This window comes from Emydura macquarii, unplaced genomic scaffold (assembly GCF_026122565.2).
Source record: "Emydura macquarii macquarii isolate MOO-44397 ecotype Brisbane River unplaced genomic scaffold, CSIRO-AGI_Emac_v2 contig_1424, whole genome shotgun sequence".
Classification (NCBI taxonomy): Eukaryota; Metazoa; Chordata; order Testudines; family Chelidae; genus Emydura; species Emydura macquarii.
The window spans coordinates 1,285,069-1,312,808 of NW_027131561.1; the positions used below are offsets into that span (position 1 = coordinate 1,285,069).

At 42.4% G+C, this 27,740-nt stretch overlaps 1 long non-coding RNA gene across 1 annotated transcript; it reads right to left on the reverse strand.

Annotated features, from left to right (window-relative positions):
• Positions 1-5,341: 5,341 nt before the first annotated feature.
• Positions 5,342-27,739, reverse strand: LOC137156291 (uncharacterized). Its single transcript, XR_010920732.1, has 4 exons — positions 27,307-27,739; positions 11,887-11,939; positions 9,774-9,870; positions 5,342-5,445 (listed from the first exon to the last, which is right to left on the reverse strand). It is a non-coding gene; the product is annotated as an uncharacterized lncRNA (long non-coding RNA).
• Position 27,740: the final 1 nt, after the last annotated feature.

A 27,740-nucleotide genomic window follows, 5' to 3' on the forward strand; every position in this document is an offset into this window, starting at 1 on the left:
AGAATGAGAAGTTCATGGAGGATCAGTCCATCAACGGCTATTAGCCAAGGTGGTCCAGGACGCAGCCCAGTGATCTGGGAATCCCTAAACTTCTTACTGTCAGAAACTGGGACTGGACACAATGGATGGATCACTCAGTAATTGCCCTGTTCTATTCATTCCCATCTGGTGTTGGCCACTGTCAGAAGACAGGATACTAGGCTAGGTGGACCATTGGTCTGACCCAGTATGGCCATTCTTATGTTCTTATAACTGATTTTAATCTCAACTCCTATGGAAGCTGTTCCAAACCTAATAATTTTTGTTGCCCTTCTCTATACTTTTTCCAATTCTAATATATCTTATAACAGTTTCTCCTCCTACCAGGACCAGCCCATAACACCCTTAATTTGGCTAACTCAAAAGGGGATTTACAAAGTCATCAGTAAATTGAGAATGAACTGAAAATCTTCTAGACCAGGGGTTCTCAACCGGTGGTACGCGTACCACCAGTGGTATGCGGAAGCCGGCTCAGTGGTACGCGAGGGAAAACCCGCCACTGATTTCACCACCGAATTCCCCCTCTCACCGCCGCCTATAAACCCTGCTGCCGCTGAATCCCCCCGCCCTTGCCGCCGCCGAAAAACCCTGCCATCGCCGTTTCCCCCCACCTGCCGCCGCTGATAAACCCCTCCTCTGCCGTTTCCTCCCCCTCTGCCGCCGCCGATGAGAAAGCTCGCCGCCGCCGAATCCCCCCCCTTCCACCAGCGACAAACCTTGCCGCCACCGAATTTTTTTCCCCTGCCGCCGCTCAAAAAACTCTCTGCCGCCGAATTAACACCCCCCCCCCGGCCGCGAAACCCATTTGCCGCCGCCGGGAAACCGCGCTGCCGCCGAAAGCCCCATCCTCTCTGCTGCCGAAAACTGGGAAACGGCGGCAGGGTTTCAGCGGAGGGCATCTATCCCTCCACGCAACCCCGCTATTTTACTGAGTCTCACTCGGGTCAGGTACAGTCAGGTGAAGCGGTACTTGACCCGACTGTACCTGACCCGAGTGGTACTCTGTAAAAAAAGGTTGAGAACCGCTGTTCTAGACCCATTACAGGATTGCCTTTCACCCTATAGAAGTACAGCAAATGGGTAAATCTGAAATCAAGCATATCGGCTGTGGCTAGTTAGGACATAGTTTCCAGAATTCCAGAAGAGTTAATTGCTCAATTCTTTAAAATGACACATCAGTGGGTAATGTTGATAATGGATACTTAGTGATCAGAGTGGATACCAGTGAGACACGGTACGCCCGATTTGCAGATCAATATGGTTCAATGTGCAAGGTTTTCTATAGCTCTACTAGTTAGATGTACAAAGCCTAAAATTAACTACAAAATATCATACTCACTAAACTTGGAGAGCTAAGCAGTCGCTCGGAATGCTCTATACAGGAACGGCTTTCTTTAGGGGCTCCACCAGGGAGTCAGTGGATCCTCTGGTCCAACCAGCAGCACCTCCCGCGGAATCAGGCGTTGATGGAGCACATCCCTTTATCTAAGCGGTGACTTTTTATATTTTTTATACATAGCTTTTACCTAATTACCTTTGTATTAATTATTACATATTGTATTACTTACATTGGGTTTTTACCCTTGATTACATTCTATTTTTACTATGATAATTGGGGTTGTTAAAACAACATTTGGTGATAGGAGGGGTGATAAGAAAATATGCCCCTTGGCAGTGAAAAAGCATACCCCCAGATGTTTAAGGATAACTTGTTATTTTCCTCACTGTTATTTATGTGCAGCTGCAATCATACATGTTGTGTATTTCGTCTTATTATGTGCCGTGGTATGCAGAAACTGAGATATCTGCAAGATTACTCAGTAGTCCTATTCATCTCTGCCAACCAGAAGATGTCAGGCTGCAAAGGCCAGAATAGTCAAGCAAGCAACTTAAGCTATGCTGGGTCTCAAGACAGTGGTCAAGCAACTCAAATTGCACTGGGCCTCCAACAGGTAACACAATATAATGAAGCCTTATCAGCAGATTGTCTTTTGTCACAGTAAATTCAATGAGATGACAATGGTTTATGTAAATTATGTAAAACACAACATGGCTATGAATTAAGGCAACTGCAATTCTCTAGAAGATATGAAGGACATGTTAGAATTGAGAATGAGCAAACCATAATACCATACAAAGAAAAATCAAATGCACAACAGCAAATTCTAATTTTAATCAAAATATGTTAATACACAACCAGATTTTTTAATTGCTTAAAAATTTTTAAAAAACCCATAGGACTAGATGACTGTTAGCAAACATTATTCATCTGTAACAAGTCTGCACTATACTGCCTCTCAAGGGGATTAGCTACCTGTCACAGTAAGAGAGAGAATATATTTTTCTACATGCAGCAGCAACAGTTTTCTTTCTGCCATAAGTTTTCGTACTCTTATAACCCAAATTCCCCAGACTTTCTTCCAGAGTGCATGAAGAATTTTTACACAGCAATACCATCCATTTTTAGCAAGACAGTCTTTAGTGTGGAACAAGTGTATTTAAGAAACATACATTTAATGTTAGGGTTTTCTGCCTTCTCATCAAAAGAATTACTATATCAAACACACTAGTAGGTCTTTTGTTAATAAAACCAAGCTATGAAATCTACTCAGAATGTAATAACAGAGAAGGGAAAAAAGAATATCTCAGTGTTTTAGACGTTAAGTAACATGATACTCCCAAAGGATAATGGTTTTAGGAAATTTAGCTGGTATTAATCTAGTTCATACATAGTCTGTCTTGTAGAAAGAAGAATGTCTTGAAATAGTTTGTGTGGTAGGAAAATGTCTGTTTAGCTCATGAGCTCTTTTGAAACATAACTGTGATTTGATCAAATGAAATCTCCCTGCCAAAAGCAAAAATCCACCAGAAGAGCCACAGAACATAGTATTACCCCACTCCCAAAGGGACAGGTTGTTTGGTACATTAGGATCCTGAAACGTCACTGTTATGATATGAGCCATGAAAAACATGGGCGCCAAAGCCATGAACCTGCAAGAGAAAAGAGAGCTCCACCTAAAATGGTCATATTTCTTTTTACAGGCTTTCCATTGTTTCCACAGAACTTCACATAGGTCTGACCAGGTGTGTCAAAAATCTAAGAGAGCAAGTGGTCATAGAAAAACATATAAACATCCCTGCTATTTGGATTTCAACAGGAAGGTGTAATAGACTTATCATAGTTTTTTTATACATTGCTCCGCAAATCCTGAACTACACAGGTTTCCCTGCATAAATTCAGCAGATAATTTTCAAAGCCCCATGACAGTGTGAACCACTGAGGCAACAGCATAGTCATCAGAGAGCAAATATGGCCATCAAGGGTGAGGAATAGCCCAGAAAGTTCAGCAAAGCAAAGTCCACCATCCATTTTGCCTCTGTCTTGAATCACTCTGGCTGGAAATAAATTGCATCAACGAATCATGACCCAGCAGTCTTGTTGGACTTAAATCCAAAAGAACACAGAGCAATTAGTTTCAGTTTACCCTTGCTTTTGAGTTCACTTAATCAATTCTCATATCAAAAAGCAGCTGCTAATTAAATCACTAGTTTTTTTTTTAAACTAAATGAGCGCCATATTGTTCTGTCAAACCCACTGTAATTAAATCTGGTTTAATCCATAATCTCTAAATCAGGCACTGTCTAAGATTATTCCCTAAACTTTATACACAGTGCATATCATCATGTGTTTTGATGTTAACAATTTCCAGAAATGTATGTAGAACCATAGGGTTGTTTTTAAGTCATGTGATTGATTTGCAGAGCTGGCTTTTGGGACCCATGAAACTTTTGGCTAAGGAAACCCTGAAATGAGTAGGATTATTGGGTTTGCTGCTCTCTAAGCACATTGCTTGTAGGAGAGAGGAGGGATTTCTGTTGCGAAGGAGAGAATAAAAGGATTGGGACTCTATGAATAAACTGCTTGGTCTCCTAAAACCAGCCCTGCTGATTAGTCACATATTGTGATCTTTTATAAAGTTTTTGTCAGCCATATATGTACTCCACGTGGGTCTTAGCATGTTGACTTTTCAGTTTCCTTTGTTCAGTTCTTTATCTGCAGTTATTTCTGTACTTGTTTATTTTAGCATTTCTCCTGTCGATGAGAAACATGCGGTGGAAGAACTTTCCCCCCATTGAGTGGCCTCTGCATATTCCCACCTTGGGATGTGCTGGCTGGGTTTAGCTCGCACCATGGAACCTGAGGTAGCTGTGCCTGTTGGAGTGCTCTAGTGGCCAACCTACCCCTACCTTCAATGCTCCTGGACATTCTATGGTTGAGGCTATAAAAGGGGGGCATGGCACGGCACTCTGGATCCTTTGGTTAGCCCTTCCAATTGCCAGCTGCAATGGATTAAGAACCAGAGCCTTCCTTCCTCAGTGCCCAGATACTTTTTATTAAATTTTTAGAAAATCCATAGTATTAGTTAGCAATAGCATTTAAATTAGAATAGTTTATTAGAATGTTAGGTAGTGTGGTTATCTTGGCACATGGGTTGCATTTTTGAAGAATCCTCAATGGCAGATCCAAAGATTAAGAAGGTGGGTGTGACAGGGTATGTACCCCATACAGGACCTGAAGGGATTAATGTGAAGGGATGAGATGCCAATTAACGTACCTGATAGCACCTGTAAGAGAGAGAGAGTGAGCAAACCAGGTTTAATTGATGATGAAGCCCATCTGGGGAGGGGCTAGGTGGTGATTATAAAGCCAGGAACAGAAAAGGGCTGTAGGGAAAGAGTCTGCAGTCACTCTCTGGGGGATGGAAGAGGTAGGAAATGTGTCTGAGGGAGTATATCTTGGATATCAGCTACAGAGTCCCTGGGCTGGAACCCAGAGGGTGGGCCTGGGTTCGGGTTCTCATACCAGCCACCAAGGAAGGTGAGGTGGAATGCCCTGAGGTAAGGGGTGTATGGACCATGGAGCCCAGAGACAGATGGACAACCTGCTGTAAAGTCATTGGACAAGTGTTTGGTTGGACTATCTGTTACTCTGGAAGGTGTGGACAAAAGAGTGACCTGGCCAGAGGACCAAGTTGTGGGAAGAGAAAGCATGACAGTGATAGAGTAACTATCAGCAGAGGGTACTATATGGGGAGACAACTGCTACGCCACACCACTCCTACAGTGAGTGAACCCCTTTATACAAGAATTTAAATGCAGTGTTACTAGTCTTTACATCTTCCCACTGTCAGATACGCATACACAATGCCTAGCCTGCCTTGGAGACAGATATTCCTCCTTCTCAAGGTGCTCTATTTGCACTACTATTACTCTGAGAGTAATAAAAGAGAGAGAGAACAGATTGCAGCTCTACTTTTATAAAAAGCATCAGCAGCCAAACCCTCTGGATGTGAGGTATCCATTGGTTATGAGAAGATTCACAGGTCAGCTTCGGCCCCAACATCTCTACAGAGAAAATAAAGCAGAAACTACATGAGGTACCATCATTGATTCTCTCATCCTCTTCAATTCTGAGCTTCAAGAAGGCAATGGTATCTATGAAGGATCGTAGATCTATACTTTATTGCTTTATGGGGATGGCTTAAATAGGGTTATTAAAATGTAGGTATCTCTGTACCCATCCCTGTTCCACATACTGATGGATACATATTGTGACGGTATGCAGAGCCCCTAGGGTACAGCCTAGGGGCTGTGGAACTGCTGGGTGCCCTTATCAACTATTTAGCTTGGGGTGAGCCCTCCACTTCACTCTGGCTGGTGACCCACAGGCAGCCTTTTCAGATCCTGTTATCACCCAACAGCAGGTGGTGCCAGACACCCAACTTAGTTCAGTGAATGCTTTCCAACCACTCACTAACCAACAATAGAGAAACTCCAGCTGGCTTCTCGACCCAGGACCATACCATCTACCCTGGTCAAAAAGCCTGACCAGTGGAGTTATTATCCAGTCCACCCTTCCTTCAAAGTGGAAAGAATGTGCACCAGCTTTCATTAATGGGCAATTTGTCTACACACTTCACTCAAAGACACACTGGTTATGATAAAATATTAAACAATATTATTAACTACAGAAAAATAGATTTTAAGTTATAAGTGGCAAGTGTAAAGAGATTAAAAGAAGTTATCCAGTGAAATAAACATAAGTTTGCAGTCCAAGTTCTACAAACTAATAAGATCTTGAATTAGCAATGTCTCACCCTTGTTAGCTGGTACAAGCAGTTTCTTAAATGCAGGCTGGATAATTTTCCCTGCCTGGGACTTCCTTCCTCCCCTTTCAAAGTCCTTTTGTCTTCCAAATGATCCTTCAGGTGTTCAGTTGAATGGGAGTGTCACACTCCTCCTTTTATAGTCTGTTTAGCTCATTAGAGCAGTCCATGCATGTGACATGGCAGCTGCTTCCCATTGGTCAAGCAACCCCATTGTGAATGTGTGTCCTTCAGGGAAGCTTTCACTGAAAGCAATTCCTGGTAGTGGATTCTTTCCTCGATGGCCCATTAACACATCTGGCTGTACCTCAAAAGCTGGCTTAGGTGGTTCCCACCTCACAACATGTTCTAGTAACATTTACTACAATATTTTATAATTTCACATACTATGGTATCACATAGAATCCAACAGTCTATTAATGTTTAGCAAATCAAGACCTTTAAAATAATATAAACAAGGTATACCTTGTACAGAACATACAATAATTACATGAGATTGGTGAATATGGGGTTTTTGGCATGTTGTTTTCAGACACAGGGTGTCACACATATTATCAGTGACGCTGGTAGCTATGCCTATAATTAAGAGTGTCCAATACTTTCCATAAAACCTTTTTTCAGTTGCTTATAACAATGCCAAATTTTAATCAAAACTTTCCATGCCGTGTAAATGGCTGAAATCTTTTTTAAAAAATCAGCTAACATGGTTCAGCTGTTTCTGAGAATGTGCATAGGGGAAAAATGTTCTGCTCATTATTAAAAAAATACAAATTTCATTGAGAAGCTCTATCATCTCCATGCTTTTTAGCAGGGATTTGACATTTGGCAAAGGATTTGCTTTAGTGCTGGGGATGACTTGGGCTGTCCCTGTGAAAAACCATCACAATTTGGCCAAGTTTATAAGACTAAAAATATCTGTTTCTACTTGCTCAGTAAAGACTTGTTAGAGTTTGGCAGCTAAATTCTCTACATATTTTGTCTGAATGGAGCATACTCTATTTCCTCACAGCTCCTATGTGACTATTGGACTGCACATGCATCATTACCATACTTCAGACTAGGGCTGCAGGGGATGATCAAAACTCTCCCCGCAATTGCTCCTTTCAGGTTATGAGGTTGCTGGGTCCCAAGCACTGGAACTAAGAGCAGGGAGATATGCTTTCAGTGGTGCCAACATAATGGAATTTCTATCTTTTCAATCTGCTATTTAAAAATGTAGGAGATTACATAAACACATCACTTTGTTAAAAATGTTAAGATTGCAAAGTCAAGCATTCTAAAGGTAGGAAATGCCAGTTAAGGTTACCTGTGCATATGCATTATGATAGTCTTTAATTACATGATCACATCTTATTTTTTTCACAGGACACCTGCCTCATTCAGTGCATAGGATGGACCTGCTCTGGAGATTAATCAGGGTTAAGCAGCAAAGGAGACTGTTGTGCATAGCAAACCTGTCTCACGTGTTGTGGAGACTAGAAGGTGTATTGTGAATGAAGCAATGAACAGGAGGAAAAGAAAAAGTCTCATGGTTAAGGCAGCTGAATCCTGCCCTAGAGAATTGGATTCTATCCCTGCCTCTGCCACAGAATTCCTATGAGATGCTGGGCACGTCATTTAAAGCAAAATTTTGACCGGTGGCCATTAAATATGTATTCCCTATTTTCTGGGTGTCTAATTGAGAGACCTAGGGCCTGATTTACAGAAATGCTGAGCACTCACAGCTGCAGCTGAAGTCAATGGGAGCCGTGCTTTGGACAGTGCTAAATAAATTCTTTGACTCTGAAATCTCAGGCTATAGATATCTCAAATTAGACATCCAAGAGTAGTGGATACATCAAACAATTTTGGTCTTAATCCCTCATCTGTAAAATAGGCATAAAAACATCACCTTATCTCACAGGGGTTTTGTGAAGATAGATTAATTAATGCTTGTGAAGCACCCAGAAAATATAGTGAAAGCATGATAGAAAAGCCCTCAAGGAAATTAATAATTCAGTTTTCAGTGTTTGGATGCTATGCAGTAAATAATGCATGAAGCCACACACTGAGCAATGAGGCTGTAAAGAAATGTTGAATAACTACTCATACCATGAACACCATTCATCTTTAATTCTGGCATTTCCTAACTTTTGAGTGCTTTACTTTGCAAGCACTTTTTAATGTAGGGTTTTTTTTATAATATATGGCAAAAGTGGCAATGAAATGCATGATATGAATTATTGAGAAATAAATTGAAACTCTTAGCAGCAAGGGATAAACTCTAACAGAATACACAAGGGCTGGCTACAGCAAAAACATTTTAAAAGGGTTTATGTGGGGTAGGCACTTTCGTCTGGAATCTCGATGAAGACCAGTAGAAGAGTTGTCTCCGGTTGGCATTGGGCCAGCTCCTCAATTGTTATAAACTGGCATATCTTCAACTTAAATGACACAAGACTAATTTACACCAACTGAGATTTGGCCCATTGATTATAGTCTAGTCTATCTGAGGAACTCTCTTGTGTTACACTGTAGCTTGGAAACAAATTGGGATGATGCCCAGATACAGGAAATAGTCCATGCTTGGTAATGAGCACAAGGAGCTCCATGAGGTCTCAGGCTAGTGATAAGGGAGTTCCTCAGTGAAAATGAGATATTGGACGAAGTTCTGCCTGAAAAGAGCATCATAAATTTAAGGCCACCAATCTCATTTCAGTTTTACTGAATTCCATATTGCTTATTTAGCTGAAAGTGTGAAGACTGAATATTGGTTGCTGACCTGAATTAAGTTGGGGAGTTCCCCATGTACTCGTCCATTTATTCTGCACCAGGGCCATATTAAGATATGATTATCATGGACTTTACCAGTCTAAAAGAACTACAGAAATTTGCTTGGAACAGATTTCCTGTATTAAGGCTGGAACAGCAGGATCATTTCACAGACATGATTTTACGGTGCAGAGGAGTCTTGGAATTAATTTTAAAAATCAGTTCCTGATTTGTAAATAATTGCAAATATTGCTGGGCAATTGAAATTCACTTTTGAGGTTTGTAAAAGCATAACTAATCTTTTGACGGTATAAACCAACCTATATTTTGATTAGGCTCATTGGAAACCAGTTGAAATTTCAAAGTTTATATGAAATACTTGACATAAAGACATCTAAAAGGTGAGTGGCTTTGTTTGTTTTTTAATTCTGGTGTTATTGCCAGTCCCCTTAATATCTTGATAAGCTGTCTACATAGTTTCTGTGGGACAAATATTTGCTAAGGGAAGCTGATGCTTAGAAGCTACGCAGCACAAACATTCTTAACCTGTTATCACTGAGTATTAGAAATTCCTTGCATGCATCCTGCTTCTAGCAAAGAATTGTACCACAGCACTGGCACCGAGGTTTGACTTGGTTTCTGAGGTTTTTGTTTGTTTAAAAGAACAGTGTCCTCCCAGCTGGTGAGACAGAGTTGTCCACAATAAAAAGCAGGACAAAATACCAAGCAATGTTAGGATAATCCATTCTGTATATTGGATATGAACATAATGCTTCTATAGAAAGAGAGGCTGTGATTGTTTTTATCCATACATACTGGGGAGTGTGGAGAGGAATTCTTCCTCCCTGAAGTGAATTTCCTCCTGGAGTTCTTCCTGGGATAGTGCCACTCCACATCACTCCCCACAATGGATCTGTGATTAAAAGGCACAATTGAGGCTTATGTTGTAAATTTCTCTCTCTGTCTTGGAGGAAAGGGATAGAGATTAATTTGGGTCTTGAATGCTTTGCTCTATATGCAAGGAGGAACTGAGTGTGGTGAAGAAATATGACAGCTCAGAGGGTAAAAGGACCTAAAGATAGATTTCAAACTGGACACTTACAGCCTTTTTTTAAAATTCCCTCCATTATAGCTGTAAATACTGGTAAAATGTTGTTGCTTGATGCAAACAGCTAGTGATGATGTTACTATAAAAAGGCATATAAAATAAGCATAGCCTGGAGAAGCTTGTGAACACTCCTGTGTGGAATTTTTACCCAGGGGTCTATGCTATCTGCCCATTGTTCATGGTGATGATAGCAAAGTGATCACTTCAGCTGGACTGATGGAATTGAGGAGATTTCTCCCTCCATTGATCTGTAAACTTATTTCATGGAGGCTTTATAGCATGTTGAGGACTAGAATCACAAAGCACATAATTAGTGAACATTATTTTCACACCATTAAACCAAAAATGCATTTCTTTGAACAGGAAAAAGTATTTTCTTCTGAACATTCATTCTACCTTAGCCAAAATATCTTTGAATTAAAATGGAAAATGAACCATAATCATGTGACTGTAACATAAAAACAGCTTATTTTCCACAGCAAACATCTCACATTGGAACACATACCTCTCCAGTGATGTCTGTTTGAGAACAAGCATCACAGTGTTGCTGAGGTAAACAGGAATTGGTGAGTGAACTAGAATTGTGCTAGAGACCCTGCACAGGAACTGCATGAGGTCATTCACCTAGGAAGGTCCCAATTTATATTTCTTAAAAAAATCTTTAAATCTTTAAAAAAAAAATCCCTAAAGAAGAAATTACAAATAATTTCTAGAAACAAACCAGTCCTTGAACGTTTATGTGCAAGCTTAATGTGATCTACTCTGTACTGAAAGAGGAACAGTGGAGAACTGGCAATAACGGAGTCTCCTGACCACTGGGTGGTACTCTTAGTGTGCATAACTCAAGAATGCAAGAGGAAACAAGTAATATCCTCTTTGGATAGTAACATGGTGCTCTGTAGTTACACAGTGTGTGTGTTTTTGCAGTCTTTAAAGTTGATCTTCTTGCAGCTTCTGTAGAATCAAAAAAGGGTAAATACCTCTGCCATTTATACATTTCTCACAAGGAAAGATCTCTTCCCCAAGCTTCAAGATAAACTAACAGTTATTCATTTTCAGGTTAAATTCATAGCAAGTTAAACCAATAGCATTGCTTTTTCAGGGAAGAAGCAATTTTTTAAAAAAGCAAAGCAAAATTTGTCATTAAAATCAGTGTAATATAGGCTAGTTACATAAAATTCTAAATATAGTTAGCAGGAAACTTGAGTATATTTGGTAAAGCTTGCTTAGCAGTTTAAGTTTACAGTCTTCTACTGCTATCTTAATCAACAGGTCCACTGTCTCACCCATCCTTTGATCTTCTAGCCTACAGGTCCTTTAATGGCAGTGTCCTATTTTAGTCGGAGCATCTGAAAGGGCTTTTAAAGACAATTCCATCTGGTTTTTCACGTCTGAACATTGGTATTTTAAATAAAAATAGTAACTAATAACAAGAAAAACAATAGACCTCTACCCTGTTATCTCCCCTGGATGACTTGCTAGTGCTGGGCCCCCATACCTGCATTCTGTCAGAAGATGCTGCTACATTCCAGTGAATGAATCTGACCCTATGTCTTATCTATCATGTCCCCAAACCTATTAGTAGCAGGCTGGGGAAGCAGTTATGTGAAAGGCTCTTAAGTTTGCAAATAGATCAGTTGGTGAGGTGGAAATCAACATTCCTCATAAGAACAAAGGTGGAAGTGCAGTTGTCCTGGATGGGTGGGTGTTTGAATGGGTGGGAGATTCACTGCAGTCATCCCTAATACATGGTGCGAGTCAATTTTCAAAATCAAAACCTGTTTTTATGGCAACATTTTTTAGGGTTGCAAAGTACTCAGCTGTATTCTGCCTCTCTGCTCTGCTCTGCTCTGCCTGGATCAGGAAAGCTCCACCTGGAACAACAAAGCAGATCAAAGAAAGGCTCAGCTCTACCTCTTCCAATGGTAACCACAGGAGGGAAAACAAGTAACAGGAGGTCTGCTAAGTGCCCATCTCTTGGCCCTTCAATCATCCCTATTGGATCAGAGCAGGAGTTTTGCACTAACTAAACTGGTTCATCTCCTATAGAAATTTGAATGAATAAATAAATAAAGATTGCAACATTGTTGCCTGACAAGTTATGACAAGATTAGGCCTTGAATAATGGTTGGTACAAAACATACTCTCACTGTGTCATGGGAGTGAAACAGGAGAGTAAGAAACCCCTGATCGTAATAAGTTGTGAGCAAACATTTCATAGTTATAATAATCTAAAATGTTTTGATTGATAAATGAAAAAAACTGGGGCATTTCAGGCTCTTGAGACAGCAAGATGTTAAACGAAAAACTGGGCCTGAACTGTAAAATTGAGCTGTATGGTTTCTTTAGTGAAAGCAGTATTACACTAACTTGAACAATACTTGATTCAGTAGGTAGTACAAAATGGCCAATAAGGACTGCAAAACAGGAATTAAGAATATACAGAGAAACAGAGGGTTTAAAAACACACAGAGGCAGCTCCCAAGCATGGCTGTCTCTCTCTGCTTAGCATAAAATCATAGAAGATTAGGGTTGGAAGGGACCTCAGGAGGTCATCTAGTCAACTAGATCTAGTTAAGTTACTTATGGTAACTCATCTACACAAAAAGTCTGTTATGATTATTTAAGGGTGAACTTTACTAACTCCTGCACATTTCACAACTTTCCTATTTGCAGTTATATCCATCTTAGTAAGCAGCTGAGTCTAGAGAGAGATTGTTGTTTCTGCCTAATTCGGTTTCTTTACAATATTTTGTTGCATTACTTTTCCTTTTAATTTACTATCTAATAAATGCTATACACGAAGAGATTTCTGACCACATTGTATTTCATATTATTACCTTTCAGGTATGCATTACCAAAAGGGTTACCTTAAGGGTATGTCTACACCCTCGCGGAGCTTCAGAGCCCGAGCCTCAACTTCAAAGCGCTGTCTACACCACTATTTTTAGAATTCTAGCATGAGCCTGACTAGCCCAAGTCTATCGACCCAGGCTGGGAGACTTGTTCTTGTGTAGATAGACCCTAAGGGTCTAATTTGGTCTCAGACTCTGAATTCTCAAATAAGTGTATGTGGACAACATCAAAATACCGGATTTGCGCTCACGTAAAGGCTAACCTCAATCCCTGTATTCATTACAGTGCAGCGACTGCTCTTTCTGTGTGCCCCAGAGGCACTGTCCTACACAACAGGCTGCATCATCCATGCACACTCCTGCATGCACATCCAGGAATTTGAGGAGGAACTCTCAGCTCAGGTGGTGAATAATGTCTTACTGCCAAAAGGTCTTAATCCTGTTTTGGAAGAACCATCTCAAAAGTGAGGGTAATTTAGTCTCAAAAACCATGCATTCCTACCTCTGCTGAAGATGTCAATTCATGAATGGTGGCAGTTTTGTAATGTTGATATTTCCCACTACACAATAGTTGGATGATAGCTTGCAGTCTTTTCCTGAGCTGGATTTGAACCAACGATTCAGAGGTAAAAGGCTCCCTATCCCATTGAAATTAATATTTGCATGAGAGGAATGAGGAAATAAAATACAAATAGCAGAAAAACAACAGATCCCCTCCCTCTATCCTACTGGCTATAAGATCAAGAGGACTTAAACCTGGACCTGCTAGGCAACCACCATCCCCACACTGCCACCCAGCAGCACCTGTAACTGAGGCTCAGCCTGTGACCCACAATCTGCAGAAGTTCCATGCCATGGGACGTTCCACCTTGAGTGACATGAGTGACAGTGGTTTTAGCGATCCCTGATTGGTTCCTTTTCCCTTTTTAAACCCATGGAGCATACCAGGAATTGTCCTGGCAAAAATGGGGATCCCTAGTTAGTTGTCACAAGTGCCCTGTTTCTCTGCCCTCGAACTCCTGGTATTGACCCACGGGGCTGGTTCCTGACTCTGGCTTGATCCTCAGCTTGTCTTTCGACCCTGAGACTCTCAGCTTCAGTTCTGGAATTCCCAAGCTCCTGTCAATAGTTCTGACAATGACACTGACCTTGGGTGCACTGGTACAACAACAAGAGACCTCCACCTGGTGAGAGCCTTGCACCACTGTGTCCCTTCCGCTGTCTGAGTTGCTGGTGAAGACTAGCTAGACTTCCCTTCATTCAAATTGCTCCTTAATAAAACAACATTCTACAATGAAATATTTCAACAACAATACACTTTAGATTCAGATCTGCCAACCCTAGAAATTTTTCCCATAGGCCAGGGGCTTTCAGACCCCTCCACAGGGAAATCCCCTAGTCTATGGATAAATCCCCCACTATCCAGCTGCTTTGTCCCATTCCTCAACTTCCTGGAGAAAAGCAGACAAGCACACAAACCATGTGCTGAGGGATAGCCTACTTGCTCAGCACAGAGGCAAGAAGAATCTGACTCCTGGCCTGCCTCCCAGATGACACACTGAGCCTTTTGATCTTTCAGCCAGCTCTTCAGATCCCTGTATTCTTCCAGTTCCAGGTCAGGGAGTGAAGATAATGACACTGACGTAGAGATATGTTTGTAGAAGATTATAATTTAGAGATGCTCCCTCAGAAGGGACAGTATTATGAACATAGCCACTTGGAGATGTGCCCTGGAGATTGGGGTTGGGGAAACACGGCATGGCTGTGTGCAGCAGTTCACCAGAGAGGCTCTCTACCTTGTTTTATTAAAATTTTATTCCTTTCTCATTCACTGATTTGTTATTTAATGAACCCCAAGATCATTACATGGTGTCAGCAGTGCTGAATGAGAAGGAAACTGCAGTGATTTTTGAAGTTAACGCCTGTGTTTGCAACTAAAAGCAGTGACAGAGAGAGGCACCAGAGAAGCGTGTGGAGTACCAGGCACCACAGGCTTTTGCATGTATTTGGTGAGCACAATAGTAACTTGACTAGCTTAAGAAGGGGGAAAAAGCCAAATATTGATGTGTTGCAACCTTCATCCAATCTGCAATTGTCAGGCATGTTGCAAAGAACTGGAAAAAAATTCAGACAGAGATCTGAATTTTATTTAGCAGCCATAGGGGCAGAGCACAAAAATAAATTGAAATCATCTGTCTTTTTGCATGTTGTTGGAGAGGAAGCATTGAATATTTATAACAACTTTCAGTTTGAAGAAGGTGAAAGCATGAAGTTCATTAATGATCTGGAGGATGGAGTGGATTGCACCCTCAGCAGGTTTGCTGAGTGGTAGATACGCTGGAGGGTAGGATAGGATACAGAGTGACCTAGATAAATTGGAGGACTGGGCCTAAAGAAATCTGATGAGGTTCAACAAGGACAAGTGCAGAGTCCTGAATTTAGAATAATCCTATGCACTGCTACAGACTGGGGACCCACTGGGTAAGCAGCCGTTCTGCAGAAAAGTACCTGGGGGTTACAGTGGACAAGAAGCTAGCTATGAGTCAACAGCGTGCTCTTGTTGCCAGGAAGGCTAATAGCGAGGGAAGTGATTATTCTCTTCTATTCAGCACTGATGAGGCCACAATGGGAATATTGTGACCAGTTTTGAGCCCCCCATACAAAAAACTGATGACACCATAGAGCAATATGTCACGGAATTAAGGAAATTCAGTAAAACCTGTGACTTTGGTGAGCTGACAAAGTCTTTGGACAGAGACAGAATTATTTGTGGCATTAAAGACAATGTGTTAAGAGAGACACTGCTTCATTAAGGGGACAACTTCAGAAAAAGCTCTCCAAATATGCAGGGCAGCAGAAACTGTGACTTGGTCTACACTGCAGTCGACAGGAGATACGCAAGCTACGTAAAGTAGTGTTAATCTTTCTGCAGGGATGGATGAACGCTGTCGACTTCCGGATCAATTTAGCGGGTATCCACTGCCACTCAATCGAGCCCACAGAATTGATCCGGCAGTGCTGACAGTGACGAAGTCAGTGTACACATACCCTGTGAAAGCACAAGCCAAAGAACTGAATCCACCATGTAGTGAGTACAAAAGAATATAGCCAGAATAGGTCAAATCAAAAAGAGGAACCACTCGCTATGAAACCACTGCTGGGGGGGTACAGACTGGGTACAGACTGTCATGTGGAAGGTGTGGATCACAGCATGGCCCCAAATAGTGTGTTGCCTTTGGGAAACTCTGTCATAAATGTGGGGAAAATAATCATTTTGCAAAATGTTGCAGCTCCCAAATGCAGAAAAGTCAAGAGCATTCAGTTAAAGACCATTTGTATTAGTAGCTTTTCATAGACGTACTGGGATCTAGCAAGCCTGATGAAAAGGACTGGATGCTGCCTATGACAGTGAATGGAATAATTATTCCACTGAAACTGGACACAGGAGGTCAGGTTAATATTCTATCTGAACGAGATTATGAAAGACTGAAAATAAGACCAAAACTGGGACCAACAAAACAAAAGTAACTGGTTATTCTGGACAAATATACCAGTGAAGGGGAGGTTCATTGCTAGCATCAGCCTTAAAAACACCATGTGCAGGCTCCCTTTCACTGTTGTGCTGAAGGAGGTGACACCAATTTTAGGCCTCGCAGCATGTGAGAAACTCAATCTGGTAAAATGGATGTTCTCACTACCAGATCATATTGAACCTAGCTATGAGGCACTCTTTCGGGAATATCATGACCTGTTTCAAGGGCTGGGATGCTTGCAGGGTGAAATACAGTCTGGTTAAACAAGCAGGTCCCTCCTGTTATCCATCCATGAAGAAAGATGCAATTTGCACTCCGTGATAAACTCAAGGCTGAGCTTGCAAGGATGGAAGCAATGCCAATAATATAAAAAATTGAGGGGCCAATGGAATGGGTGAGCTCCCTAGTCACTGTGGAGAAAAAGAAACGATCACCTACACATATGCTTAGATCCCAGAGAGCTCAACAAGTCTATAAAAAAGAGAACATTTCAAACTACCAACCAGAGAAGAGATTATGGCTCAATTTGCAAAAGCTCAATATTTCAGTAAATTGGACGCATCCTCAGGTTTTTGGCAGCTAAAATTAACCGAAGAAAGCTCAAAGCTATGCACATATAATACCCCATTTGGAAGATACAGATTCTTACGCTTACCCTTCGGCATAGCTTCAGCACCATACATATGATCTCTGAACATTAATGGTGTTGACACCTCAATGGATGACAACAACATCTGGGCTCAATGAAAGAAGAGTATAATCATAGACTTAGGTAAGTCCTGGATGCAACTAGAGCTGCAAACCTCAAACTAAATAGGAAGAAATGTATTTTAGGGGTTACAGAACTGACTTTTGTTGCGGACATTATTTCCAACGAAAGTGTAAAACCCGATAAGACGAAGATTTCAGTCATTGAAATGATGCCATGTCCCCAGTCAAAGAAAGATGTCCAATGGTTCCTGGAAATGGTTAATGCTCTTGACAAACTCATACCTAATCTATCTACCAAAGCAGTGGCTTTGATAAAACTCCTAGAGAATAAAAATGAATGGTACTGGGGTGCAGACCAGGAGGAAAAATGACAACTGATATAAGTACCAGTGTTGAAGTTCTATGCACCAGGAAGGTCTATTAAAATTTCAGCAGATACTTCACAGTCTGGGTTAGGTGCAGTGATTTTACAGAAGCATGAGGATTGTTGGCAACCAATGTTATATGCATCCAAATCACTGATTGAGGCAGAAACTAGATATGCACAGATTGAGAAGGAGCTTTTAAGAACATTGTTTGCCTGTGAGAGATTCAATCAGAATATTTATGGCCGGACAATGGAAGTTGAAACACACCATTGATAGCATTATTTAGCAAACTGCTAAATGATGGTACCTTAAGGATTCAAAGAACGATAACGTTGCAAAAGTATGATTTGGTTGTGACCTACATGTCCACTAAATTCATGTTCACTGCAGCTGCACTTTCCAGAGCAGTGGTTCCCACGAAACCAGAGAACACTTTAGAGCAGTGTTTCTTAACCTGGGGGTTTAGAGGGGTCGCAAGTGCAGAGCTGGTATTGGGGGTGGCAAGAAAGGCAATTGCCTGGAGCCACAGGGGCGCCATGAAACTAAGTTACATGCCTCAGCCCCGTGGGGGTGGGACTCAGGCTTCAGGGGTACAGTAGTTTGGAAAGGTTAAGAACCACTGCTTTAGAGACAGAGATGCAAGCCTACATAGATTTGATTGTAAGGAGAAAGATGAATTGTTGAGAATCCTTTCAGAAGTGGTAATTAAAGGGTGGCCTGAAGAAATAAGCAGTTGCTGTCCAAGTATAAGAGACTATTGGAACTGCAGACATAAACTTATTGTGATAGATTTTCAAGATCAGTAAGGTTGTAATTCCAATGAGCCCCAAAAAGAAATGCTACAGAAGGTCCACAAAGATCATTTAGGAATTGAGAAGTGCAAACAACGAGCACAAGAGGTGCTGTATTGGCCATGGATCAGTCACGATATTACTATCAAGGTAAGAAACTGCTTTTCATGCTTGAAATACAAGCCACGACAACTGGCAGAGCCACAGAGACCACATTCAGTTCCATAAAGGCCTTATGAAAAGGTAGGCACTGATGTATTTACCTGGCAATCAAAGGATTAAATAATAGTGACAGATTATTACTCTCTGTATCCAGAAATCTGTATACTGCACAGTACTAATAGCAAGTCAGTGATAGCCAGCATGAAGGGAATCTTCTCCATACATAGAATTCCAGATGAAGTCTTTAGCGATATCTGTGCAGATTTTAGGTAATTTGACATAGATGGGGATTTTCATCACAAAACATCAAGTCCAAATTACCCCCAATCAGATGACTTGTGGAAAGGTCATACAGGCAGTAAAGAACCTTTGAGAGTGGGGATGATTAATATAAAGCATTACTGGTTTACCAAAGTACACCTCTAGAGAATGGCTTTTCTCCAGCTCATCTGGGAAGAAGGATCAGATCTAATTTACCAATTACGGATAACTTGCTGAAATCTCATAACAATGAAACCATACAGAAGATGAAAGAAAATCAGAAGTGGGAGCAGAAATACTATTTTGACAAAAGGGCCCATGATCTCCCATCTCTTAACCAGGTGATAGACTGTGCCTTAGGTATCACACCTCTAATACTTGGGCTCAAAGGGGTACCATTAAAAACAGCTGCATCCAAGGTCTTATGTAGTCCAGACAGACCCGGGGGACACATTTCTATGTAATTGAAGGGATCTATGAGTAATCCCAGAAAGTTCCAACATACTGACAGTAGATGTTCCAACACACTGAGAGTAGATGTGGACTCTGGCATTTCCCATCTGACTGATCCTTTATCATCAAAGTATAAACTGAAGGAACAAGAGAACAACTCAGACTGTAATGAAAGGCTGATACTGAGAAGATCAGAGTGGGATATTAGACATCCTAAAAGACTCACAGAGACTTGCTAAACCTGCCTGGAGAAGGGGTATTTGAGGTAAGTGAGTGGTAAAGACTCACTCAAGACTGATGTGCTGGTAACCTCTCCTCTCTAGGTAATTGACATATTGGGTTTATGGACATGTACTACATGAGCTGAGAATTTAATGCATGTGTTATTAGATAGTTGTTAGCTGTTTATATGTATCTATGTAAGAGTTAATCTGTTTTTCTTTTAGAGGGAGGATGTAGAGATATGCTTGTAGATTATAATTTAGAGATGCTCCCTTTATGAGACAGAATTATGAACATCGGAATTTGGAGATGTGCCCTGGAGGTGGGGGTTGGGAACACTGCATGGCTGTATGCAGCAGTTCAGCAGGGATGATCTTTGGTTTGTTTTATTAAAGTGTTATTCCTTTCTCATTCATGGGTTTGTTATTTAATGAACCCCAAGATCGTTACACTGAACAACTCCCCAACCCCTTCATTTCCATAGCTCTGCTCTTGGCCAAAGAGCCCCACATCAGCAATGAAGGCCCATAGTCCTCTGCTTCTGCCCAGGCCTTCCACTATGTGCCCTTGCCTCTGTGTGCAGCCACCACTTCCACCCATCGGATGCTGCCCCTGATTCCCCCAAATACAGTCCCTGTATTTGATAATAGAGGTGATTAGCAATGTTTAAATAACCAAGTCCATATAAGTGAGCTAGAGAATAGATTTGGCAGCAGCTTGATGTAAATCTGAAATGCCAATGGCAAAAGATCAAAGGAAGCACTGATTTACAATGTGGTTCATCATTTGTGACTAGTATCCACAGTCACATTGTGCATTATCTCCCATCTGTCAGAGTAGTAAGAGATGACAGCATCTGTCATGTGATATTCTGAAATGATTCAGTAATGAATATTGTTTCCGGGGTAGGTTGAAGCGTGGGAGTTCTTTTGTGGGGTCAGCAATCAGGGGTTTATTTGGGACATTAGCATTACCCCAGAATTCTTTCCAGCATGCCTCAGGATTGGTTGAAGGTACTTTTAAGAGCTTTAGCCCCATCCCAAAAAGGCATGTGAGATTTGAGACATATCTTTGGAAGGTTCTGGAGATACTCATGAATTGGGAAGTTCAAATTGGTCATGGTTCAGTTGAACTCATGAGCTCTCTGTGTGTGTCTCTCTCTCTATTTTGGGTAGATGTCTACGTACCACAGTGGGCAACCATTGAACAGGTGATGATATTTTAATGTTCCAATTATGATTCTCATCATAGCATTAAGCTGTACATACAGAGATTTGATATGTGATTGCCCACCCAGATTGGTGCGCAATATTCAGTGGTTGAGTATACCAGTGTTTGTGCATTTAGCCACAAGTTTTTGGATCAGACTAGTCCTTTCTTTTTCCTTTTCTCATGTCTATTCAGGATGAAGTTTAAAAGTTGAGCTTTTGTCCAAGGCTACACCAAAATACTTTGGATTACTTTCATTTCAGACCTGTTGATCGCAAAAGCTGACACTTTCCTTTGCAGCTCTGTTGTATAGGTGAAAGGCTATTACCAAGGTTTTGGAGGCGTTGGTACAGAGCTTCCAATATTGAAAGTATTATTCCATATATGTTGCCAATGATGTTAAGGTCTTTGCCTTGTGCCACAACTGTGATATTGTCAGCATGAATTTATACAAAATGGTGACAGGTAAGTCACTTATAAAGGTGTTGAATAATGAAGGAGGCAGCACAGATCTTTGAGGTAATCCATCATTAAGAGTGTGTGCTTTGCCAATCTGCCCATTCAAAAGGATGTGGTATTTATGGTTGCTGAACATTGTGGCAAGGAGTATCGTGCTATGGCATTTGATGATCCTTAATTCCTTAAGCAACAGCCCATATCTCCATGCCATGTCACAGGTGGTGGATAAAACTAGCAATGCTGTTCTGGTTTTTACATTTCACTGAAAGCCAGCCAATGTGACTAGTGATGGTGAAAACCTGGTCATGACAACTACTCCCTTGTCTGAAATCAGCCTGTTTATTAGCAGGATGGTGTCAAAGATACAGATGAAATGGGCCATAAGACCCTCTCTATTAATGTGAGAATTATGGAGAGGAGTTATATTGGGCGATAGCTGGCAGCATCATTTAGTGGTTCCTATGTTTGCGGAGGGCCTCTTTCCAGCTTTTTGGGGTCGTCCCAGTTGAATGTATGACAATGAATAGGTGTGTCAATCATGATAGTCTCTTTGGTCCCAAATTCTTATGGAATTCAGGATAAATGCCAACCTTGCCAACAGATTGTTTGCTTTTAGTGGCCATAAGAGCCTGACTTATTTCTTCTATAGTATATGGGGATGATCGCAGTGAAGTGGTGAGGTTTGTCAAATGTTTAAAGGAGCTCTTTCTCAATCTGCTGTCTAACTGGCTTGTCAATTGTGGTCTTTGAGGTGTGAAGTGACAGCACTGATCATTGCTTTCAATTGATGGTGTTTTACTGGGTCAGCAACTTCAAACTTATGGAGGAGTGCCCAGGATTTGCGACTGGAAAGCATGAAGTCAAGATCCTCCACTGTCTTTTTCCATCTCTTCAGTGATTCTACTAGTGATTTTGCTGTGTCTGGATCACCACTTTTCTCAGACTCTTTGAGGAGTGCTCCTCTTTCCAACTGCCAGCAAAGAGCATAGCCATTGCAATAGGAGCAGGGAATGTGTTGTTCAGCAGATTCAATAAAAAGGTGAACAGAGTGGTCATTGTTTTCTGGGATTGACTTGACATGGTATATTTCAACTTCAACTTCTGTGGTATGTGCAACCCAGTTCGCTTTGCAGAAATTCCAGCACGGTTTTGGCATTAATTCAATCAATGGTAGTCTAAAAGCCAATGTGCAGAATAGTGGGGTGGTGTTGACTGTGAGGAAAGTTTCCAAGCACTGTTCATGAAGCTTACAGGGGTACGCTGCTATTGTCTTTCATCAGAAAGCAGAGGTCTTGGTTGTGTTCAGTATTCCATCTGGCCAAATGAAAAGCCCCTGCTTGTTTGGGGTTGGAAGATTTGACTATTCATGGTTTGGAGGTTTGTGGATATTTATTATGGTAAGTTGTCTGATTCTTATTGCAACAACAGAAATTCCCATGGTCTTGGATTCCTCCAGGACTAAAACATCTTTAAGACCATGCCTGATACACATGGCAAGGCCATACTTTGCATCATTCATGGTGGCAATTAATTCTTAGCCATGCATTACGTATCTTGCAGATTGCTCATTGTTTGCAGCCTAAGTTTCTTGTAGAGCAATAACGTTAATGTTGTTCATCTTGAGAACTCTTGAAAGATAGTCACATTTAGCACATGTGGCAACCTTCCACATTGTGTAGTACACATGCAGAGCTGGTCCTATGATTCCTCAGTGATATCCCAGACAAGGACCCTTAACAAATTTCACATTGCTAATCATAGGGGGACATTGACAAACCCATGTCTGGTAGCCTTTTGACGACATTTATTAAGTGAATAGGAACACCATGTGAAGGTTGTCGTCTTGCCCTCATGGGCAGTCACTTAGTCCCTCATTTACCCATATGTGATGGAGTGTACCAGCCCTGCAATGCTTTGGCAGGGGTTAACCCCACTCTGTGGGCCGAGGAGGCTGTGCCCGCTCAGCTCTGCTGGGCATGCTCCCACTGGAGCCACAGTACAAAAGGGAGCAACCCAGCTCGGTCAGGGCTCACCACTGAGGAGAGAGGATGTACTTTGCAAGCTCTGACACAGGAGCTGTCAGAGCCCCGGATCATGGAAGCTGTGGGCACCGAAGTCCAGACTGATGCCCACCTGCCCATGGAAGCCAAACAGTGGGATATCCTGCAGGCAACTCAAGGGAAGCCCTACCACAATGGGAGGGGTTTCTCAATCATAACAGGGTTTCTCCATCAAATGGATTAAGCTATTCTGCTCCTCGGGGATGGCGTTGGTACAGCACAGTTGGCCTCTGGAGCCAGGCCCTTCTGGGAGGATTATGCGTGGGAGGGGGGAGAAGAGGCCATATCCTTTCCCCTTAATATCTCTCCTCTCTGCTGGATTAGGGCACAGTGGCTCCCTGGAGACTGGAATATGAGGGGATTAGCTGGCCACCACAATGAGATGGGAGGAGGGAGGAATTCATCAGACTCTGTATGGGGAATCCAGATGGGTTGGAGGACAGCAAGATATGGGGGATAAGCTTAGAATAGCTGCTCACAACAGGAAGCGAGGGGAACAGGAGCTCTCCCTGCTACCAATTCTGATTGGCTGCCATTTCCAAACAAGTGGAGGAATGAAGATGAGCCATACAATCAGGTACAGATTTCCACACAGCCAAAGGATTTTCCCTGTAGACTTTAGAAAGGCCAGAAACTCCATTAGGGGCTTGGCAGTTATGAGAGTGGGTGTATGTGCGTATGAAATGGGCAGATGTAGGGTGAGCAGATGGCTGTGCAGAATGAGTGACTATATGTATTCAAATGACAAGGAAGGTGTATGGCATGCAGAACAAGTGAGTGAATAAATTGGGGTAGATGTGGAGTGAGATGTTACTGTATGTGTGTGCTTGTGGGTGGAAAGACTGGGAGTGGAGTGGTGTGGAATGAAGATGTGTGAAATAAATGAGAATTGAGATGTATATACTGCATGCATGCGGTGGGTGTGAGACAATGGGTGGATGAAAATGTGTGTAAATGTATTAATTTACATTAATCATAGTATTTTGTTAATAATTAATTAATTAGCTTATTTGTTGGCAGTAGGCTTGTACTTGTACAAATTGTATTGTCTTTCTTGCAAAATCAAACTCAGAGTAAACTGAAGTGTGATATATGGTGCACAGCACTCTGGTTTGGCACTGCTCTACCTAATGTGGAGAAGCTGCATTATACTGGGTACCCTACTTCACTTTTGCCCTCCCCTCCAGTTAGACAAAAGAGGCCTCCAAGAAGCAGAGCTGGCTGAGAGGAGTCAGTGTTATTTTTTGAGGAAGGGAGAAGGGGGCTGTCGAGCAGCCTGAGATGCTACATTTTTCATAAATGCACTGCAAGTGAAGGTGTGATTGTAGTATAGGTAGTCATATGATGCCAGCTTCAATCTATCTAGCAGTATTGTGTAGACAGGTTGCCACAGACTTCAGCATGGGCTTCCAACCAGAGTACATATCCAGGGTCTCGGGCAGGTTTGCTTACCTGTGCTACAATCATGCCTTCACTTGCAGAGTAGACATGCCACAGAAGGAAAGACAGAAGGGCACAAAATGGGCAGTGGCACTGAGCCTAATATGCTTTTCCCCTCCTATTAAAATTTTAGTGGTGCTGCCTGATTCTCTCTCCTCCTCAGAAACCACCATTGGCTCCAAGGTGCTGATTCTCTCCTATCTGGAGAATCTGGAGAGGTGGTAGGAGGATGGGGCAACTGAAGATACAGGGTACTTATCCTGGCCTCTGAGTGATTGGGGATGGGGTTCCTGCTCAGAAGCTGAGTGGTTCTCTGTCCAAGTTTCTTGGGGCAGTTGATACAGTCCCTGCCCTGACATCTCATGTGTGTGTGAGTGTGCATGTGCATGTCAAGGACGGAGGGAGTCCCTGCTCTTGGGAGGTAACTGACAGACAATTGAGAAACTCTTCCTAGACTTCCCACTTTTCTCACACCTGGGAGAACCTCACACATGGGGGTTGTCTGTTTCTCAAGATAGCCTCCAGGCAAGGGTCTTTTCACAGATACCCTATGTGCCAACTCTATTCAAGCACCCCTTTGTGGCCACTCACTAAACAGCTGTGAGAGGAATCCAAACCTCTGGATCGCTAGGTATTTTAAGCATCTGGTCTCAGCAGGCTGCAGCGCTTTCCTCCCTTGGCCTCTCTGGCAGATTTTCTGGGCACTGACTGAGTCTGTTGCCTCTCCACGGAAATGGAGATCCTCAAACCATCTGCATGTGGGCCTAAGGCAGGTAGAATGAGGGGCTCCATTTCTGCAGGTAAATGCTATTTTTCCCATTTTTACAGATGAGGAGCTTAGACAGAGAGACTAAGTGACTTGCAAAAGGTCACAAACATTCTGTCCCAGAGTAGCAAATTGGACCCAAGTTTCAGGTCCTAACACCTGGACCATCCTTCCTCTCATGTCTGCCACAATGTCTGTCTTCCCTTCAAAAAATGTCCCCACTAACTCTGTTTGTCCCTGCATCTTCAACTACAGGTTCCATGCTTCTGCCTGCCTCTGCCTGGAGCAGACTGCTGAGGAGGGAGAGCCAGGCTGGTCTAGACTGGCACAGACATGGAGATGGAGACATAGAAGCAGTGAAGGGCCTAACATGCAGCCAGTGCATTCTGCGGTGGGAGTAATCACTATGAAAGAGTGGAAGGGAGAGCTGGGTCTGATACATGCAGGTGCTAATAAATTACTTTTTAAAAAATTAAAATTAAATGCCTCAAAACTTTAACATAGATTTAAGGTTGACTGGTGGCACTTTGTGCCCTTCCGGAACATCAAGTTCAGCTAAACTCGAACCTTTGTGAAAATCAGAAATAAAGTACATACCAACACAATCTTAACTCTTTGCATGATGCCCCAACCCACCCATACTAGCACTCTGCCCTTGTAGATACTGCAGAATGGTCAGGGAATAGGGTGCATGACATTCATGATTTGTTTAGGCAAGATGTACTAACCGGAGCTACTGCCATCTATTCTACTCCACAGAAATATCCCAACATTTGCTAAATGCTACAACCCCTTCATACCGTCCCTGATTCCATCTAACAGTATCACTTAACCGTTATTAAACCCACAGACCACTCACATATCCCACCTCTCTGCTGGCAATCCCCATGGCAAGGAGACTCTTGTGCGTTGCTACTAATACACCACAATTCAGCACTGAAATGAGTCAGTCTGATCAAAGGAAAAGGGTGCATGTGTACCATGAGAGATGAGGACACACCAGGGGAAGGGAGAGACACTCAACCCTCCCCCCCAAAGAACAGTGTCCCCCACATCTCATATCACAGTCATAGCTCTGCCAAGCTTCTCCAACTCATCCATCCATCACTGAATACAGCTACATCTAACTCAGTATATGCAGTTAAAATGCATGCAGATCATTTTCAGTGGCTATTGCCAGCTTTAGGGAGATAGTGCTAAGGCTACCATAACCTCTTATATCCTAGTTTTACTAAAACTCTTTATTTCCTGGTTTTCAAAGGTTTGAATTTCAGTTTAGCTGAACCTGACATTCTGAGAGGACACCAGCTTCCCTGGGCAACTGTAACTCTGTGTTAATGAAGTTTTGGGGCATTTAATTATATAGTGGTAGAAAGCTGTGTTGCAGTCATAGCAACCTCAGCTCAAATCTCACAGCTGATCTTTGCTCTACAGGATGGTCTTGTGGTTCAGGGACTGGGCTGGGGACCTAGTGATGCTAGGTAAATCAGGGATGAAATTCTACAATCTGTGTTATGCAGAAGAGCACACTAGATGATCATAATACTCAGCTGGGGCACCAATATGTATGTCTCTCTACTGTGCTCAGACTGGAGGTGAGGTCACACAACAGAACACACTGGCTAACTCAGGAATCCCTCCCCATCTCAACACCTGCAAGAAGCTTCGGTAGGGATCCCCACCAAAAGAGCCTAGGCAGACACACTCTCCCACAACCCATCCTCCCTTTCATATGAAGCATATTTGTTCTCAGCTTCTTAGACAGCATTGAACAGATCCTCAGCTGATGGAAACCTGGTGTGTACCTCCGTTGACTTGAATGAAGCTTTACCCATTTACAGCAGCTGAGGACCTGGTCCCAGCTGTGTAGCAGGTTTCTTCTGCACTCCTTTAAATCGTCTTCTGCTGGCTCTAACGTCAAACACTCCCCATCCACATATGTATTACCTACCACCTCACTGACAGCTGCAGATTTTGATAGGCGATGCTACACACTTGGTCCCAGATCCTCAAAGGCTTGAAACGAATTGAAACTTTGGAGACTAACTAGTGTGAGAGCTGGGCTTTGGGAGCCAGGAAGTTGCGAATAGGCGTGAGCCGTGGCGAGGTTGATCCAGTTCCTTACTAATTACGCCTCATTCTCCAGATGGCTTGTGTGGACACGGGGCGGGTGTGTGTGAAATTCACATGATAGAGAAAACTGGATGTGGGAACGCAACCACCCCCATCTGGAGCGGTTTCATACACGGGGCCGCTCTCTCTCCCTAGGCCGGGCCACTAGTTTAGAGGGGGCGCTGCCGGCCGCATGGGTTTGCCACCTGAACCCGGCTCCGAATTCAGAGGCAAGCCCTGAGCGGAGCAGACGCTCCGGATTCCAGTGTTCCC